The sequence below is a fragment of the Pan paniscus genome, chromosome 11, assembly GCF_029289425.2.
Source record: "Pan paniscus chromosome 11, NHGRI_mPanPan1-v2.0_pri, whole genome shotgun sequence".
Taxonomy (NCBI): Eukaryota; Metazoa; Chordata; class Mammalia; order Primates; family Hominidae; genus Pan; species Pan paniscus.
In genome coordinates, this window is record NC_073260.2 from 111,561,315 (window position 1) to 111,566,423 (window position 5,109).

General features: G+C 36.7%; 1 pseudogene across 1 annotated transcript; it reads left to right on the forward strand.

Annotated features, from left to right (window-relative positions):
• Window positions 1-1,352: 1,352 nt before the first annotated feature.
• On the forward strand, window positions 1,353-4,867 carry LOC117981634 (peroxiredoxin-1-like; annotated as a pseudogene). The gene has a single exon (XR_008955914.2). The product of XR_008955914.2 is annotated as a peroxiredoxin-1-like (transcript).
• Window positions 4,868-5,109: the final 242 nt, after the last annotated feature.

Sequence of the window (5,109 nt, forward strand, 5' to 3'; positions counted from 1 at the left end):
CAAACACAGCTTAATTCAGCATAAACTGCCTTGCCTTGCCTAGTTTTCGCCCAGATTCATATATAAGATCAATGTTGCTTTAAATTTAGCCCTTGGTTTTCCTGTAAGTTCATGACCTTGTAGAACAAAAATTAAATTCATAAAATTGGCTTTGGCTTCAACTTGGAAGCCAAGCCCGTATTTATGAAAGTTCCCCATTTTCCTAGAAATATTCTATTGTGCTTACTCTCTGGAAGTTTTCAGAAGGCAATATAATTTGGCTAATAAGAACTGAGAAATTATTACTATAAAGAAAAAATGATCACTGTCTTTTAATAATACATTGTGATATAACCTAGCTTTAATTATGGGACTTTTCACTTCTGATTTTTAAGAACCTGTCCAATAGAGAACACAGAGCAGCAACATCTAACAACAGAAATCAACCTGTGAGGGTCTGAAAACTGGGTGTGTTCATGTATTTCCATCGAGGGGGTGTGATTGTCATGCTAATGTATACGAAATAATGTATATTAATTAAACTGTATTTCCCCACATTAATAAAATTTGCTGTTACAAATTTAACACTGTAAATACATCAGCTTATAAAATGATATGAAATATAACACCATTCTGTAGAGGCAAGAATAGACAATTGTAATTTATGTTACTGAAATGTTTTAATAAAATAGCCACACCTTGAAGAATGCCAGTTAGATACTAATTGGTATGCAATTAAGCACTCTCTGGGGGGACAAACTCTCAAAAAGAATAAATAACCTGTATCATGGAACAATAATTGGAGTTCTCTCTACTCCATTGCTTCAGGCTAATGCTGGCAAGAGGGACTCTTTGGCCCACTGCTGGCACTCAGGGCTGGAGAGGTGGTTGAGGCTTCTGGAAAAGGAAGGTTATTAGAATGTTTGTGCAAGTCTCTTATGGCTTTTAAATACCTCACCCATGTTTGATTCATCAATGCATTTTGGTCACACCAATGATAAATTTAGTGGTTTAGTCATGATAAAAAGACAGGTGCAACGTTATCTTTTGGAAGAAAGAACAATGAGACCCATATGATTTCAATCTTGGATGAAAATCACCAGTTGCTAAAATAAACAAAATGTTTTCAGACCTTGTTCTCATCTCCTTTTATATGCAATTCCCTTAAAAATTGTGTTTTATATTTCTATTATCTACTGTCTCTATGAGCTGACACTGATATAAAATAGTTTTTGTTTCTGTTGGTGTCTACAGAGCAGTTCCAATTAATTTGAAATAGGAAGTCATATAGCATAAAATATTATTGCTTTCATGTTTCATTAAGAATAACTATCACAGCGTCCTCTTCCTGCCTGGTGTTGGTGGTTTGTTCTCAGAGGCTTGCGTCAGGAAGCTGATAGGAAGATGTCTTCAGGAAACGCTAAAATTGGGCACCCTGCCCCCAACTTCAAAGCCACAGCCGTTATGCCAGACAGTCAGTTTAAAGATATCAGCCTGTCTGACTACAAAGGAAATATGTTGTATTCTTCTTTTACCCGCTTGACTTCACTTTTGTGTGCCCCACAGAGATCATTGCTTTCAGTGATACAGAAGAATTTAAGAAATTCAACTGCCAAGTGATTGGTGCTTCTGTGGATTCTCACTTCTGTCAGCTGGCATGGATCCACACCCCTAAGAAACAAGGAGGACTGGGACCCAGGAACATTCCTTTGGCCTCAGACCCGAAGTGCACCATTGCTCAGGATTATGGGATCTTAAAGGCTGAAGAAGGCATCTCATTCAGGGGCCTCTTTATCGTTGATGATATGGGTATTCTTTGGCAGATCACTGTAAATGACCTCCCTGTTGACTGCTCTGTGGATGAGACTTTGAGACTAGTTCAGGCCTTCCAGTTCACTGACAAACACAGGGAAGTGTGCCCAGCTGGCTGGAAACCTGGCAGTGATACTATCAAGCCTGATGTCCAAAAGAGCAAAGAATATTTCTCCAAGCAGAAGTGAGTGCTGGGCTGTTTTAGTGCCAGGCTGCAGTGAGAACCCCTGAGAACAAAATCTCTTTTGTGTGTGTTTTTTTTTTCCATGAGTAAAATACAAGACTTCAGATTCAGCCGAATTGTGGTGTGTTACAAGGCAGGCCTTTCCTACAGGGGGTGGAGAGACCAGCCTTTCTTCTTTTGGAAGGGATGGCCTGAGTCGTATTGTGGGGAGGCCACTGATTTGTATGATGTGTCATTAGAGGGCATCAACCCATTGATCTTTTGTAGTTTGTATTAAACTTGAACTGAGAAAAAAATAAAAGAATATCATAATGTAGTTTCTTATTTTAATTTATTTTATCAGATATTTAAATTACAAATGTAATACATGCCTTTGTCAAAAGCAAAACAAAATAAGTATACTCAAAAAATGGTAAATGGACTGTACTCTTACTCCCTCCAATCAGATTTCTCCAGTATACGCAATGCTCGTAACTTGTTTTAAACTCTTCTGTCTTTATTCCAACAAATAAATACATGACTTTAAAAACACGTAGAGATTTTTTTATTTTCTTTTTACAAAAATATGGTTATGCAGTATGCGTTATGTTGGAACTTGCTTTTCTAAAACCAAAGTATCATGTATATACCTCAGTCTTTCTGTAAACAAATGTTTTATAATTTATTCAGCCTGCTTCTATTAGTGGACATGTATGTTTTATCTCTTGTTTTCTATTATTTTCCTTTTCTTTTCCTACTATAATGATGTGTACATAAACATTCTTTTACAAATATCCTAACATAAAACTCTATATGATTAGACTAGAGTTCCCTAGATGGGATTTCTGGGTCAAGGGATGAGCACATTTTAAATTGTAGTGTATTCTTACATGTTCCTTCCAGATAATATATGGCATTCTAACTTTTGTTTTATTTTACATAACTGCTTCCTCACTAGGTTGAATTGCCAGAGGGTAAGCACTCTTCTATTTATCTATGTAGTTAGCAACAAACATTTTTTACTTTTTTAAATTCTGAAAATAAAAGGTTTGATTAGTCAGCCATATTAACATGACCGTATTGTTCCTTTTCTACTCCCTTGTACTCCATCTTAATTGAAAACTCCTTCCTTAGGACTGAAGCTGTCATCTGTTCTTACCTTTTCTTAACATCCACAACCCCTATAGTGTGTCACAGATCAATGATTTGTTCAATGCTGCCCTATAATCTTAGCTGATTATCTGTGCACTTTGTTGCTGTTGTGAATCCATATTGACCACATTTTCTAAATGATCATTCTGTTCACTGTGTATTGGGGATACAGTTAAAGGTAGGAGGCAGTAGCTTTCAACTCGGCCACACATTGGAATCAAATGCTTGGGCTCCACCTATGTCTGATTGAATCAATCTGGGAGGACAGGATGGGAGCCCAGGCAATTGTGTTCTTAAGAATTTCACTAGGTAATTCTGATCCTAAGTAAGGATTAAGACCCATTGGTAGGCCAGGTGCTGTGGCTCACACCTGTAATCCCAGCACTTCGGGAGGCCGAGGTGGGCGGTTCACCTGAGTTCGAGACCAGCCTGGCCAACATGGTGAAACCCCTACTAAAATTCAAAAATTAAAAATACTAAAAATACTAAAATTAACTGGGTATGGTGGCACACACCTGTAATCCCAGCTACTTGGGATGCTGAGACAGGAGAATCGCTTGAACCTGGGAGGCAGAGGTTGCGGTGAGCTGAGATTGTGACACTATACTCTAGCCTGGACGACAGAGCAAGACTCTGTCAAACGAGAAAAACAAAACAAAACAAAACAAAAACAACCCACTGGTAAAAGAATGAGAGTGGTCTTCTCTTTCTTAAAGTTGCATTTTTCCAGCCTGGTAAATATGGGACTTCCATTCAGATATGGAGTCGCAGCCCATGCCATTGTAAATAGTACAAACACAGTTGACCATATTGAGAGTTGAGATTAGATGGAAACTGGGGGCAAAATGCAAAAAGCAAGAGATTTGATATATGTGTAAACAGATGGAATTGAAGCAAGGTGGGGATATTTTTTGTATCAAGTTGAATAGTGTTCCACCAAAATTCATATCCACCCACAACCCGTGTATGTGACCATATTTAGAAATAGGGTCTTTGCAGATGTAATTAAGTTGAAGTCATACTAGACTGGGGTCAGTCCTAAATCCAGTGACTTGTGTCCTTATAAAGAGAGACACCAAGATACACACACACAGAGAAGAAAGCCATGTGAAGACAAAAGCAGCAATTGGAGTGATGCAGCACTTAGCCAAGGAGGCCCAAGGATGGCTGGAAACTACCAGAAGGTAGAAGAGGCAAGGAAGGATTCTTCCCTAGAGACTTCAGAGAAAGCATGGAGCTGCTGATACCTTGATTTCCAACTTCTAGCCTTCAAAATTGTGAGACAACAAATGCCTGGAGTTTTAAGTTATCAAGTTTGTGGTAATCTGTTACAGCATCTCTAGGAAACTACTACAGTTTCCTAATTTTTGTGTGGGTCGCCAAGCAGCAACTTATTGTAGTCTCCCCATACCTTGAGACCATCCTTAAAGGAGAAAATGAAAAGTAGTCATATATCGAAGATTTTTAAAATTTGGAAAGGTCTGTTGTGCTATCTTGCTAAATTATTTTTTAAGTTCTAATAGATTTTTGTTAATTTGTTTGGTTTTCTAGCTACATAATCACATGCAAATGTTTACATATAATTATATTTCTTCCTTTCAATAATTCATGCTTTTTCATAGACCAAAAAATCACATCGTACCCCATAAACACACAAAATTGTGATTTGTCAATCAAAAATTAATAAATTAAAAATATAGAACAATTATAAAAATGCATGATTTTCAATTTTGTTTCATGCCTTGTTAATCAGATTGTCAAAGCAATATTGCCTACAAAAGATATAGGGAACACATCTTATTTCTTATTTTATTAGGAATAACACTAGTACTAAATCATATTTATAATGTTAGTTATTTTCCTCTGAATATACATTTTTTGATGTTGAGAAAATGTCTTTCTATTCCATATTTTAGTAGTATCATTATTAGGAATGCAAATTAAATCCTAAGAATAGATTTTTCCATTTATGTTAGTATAATTATTTTTTCTCATTAAACCTG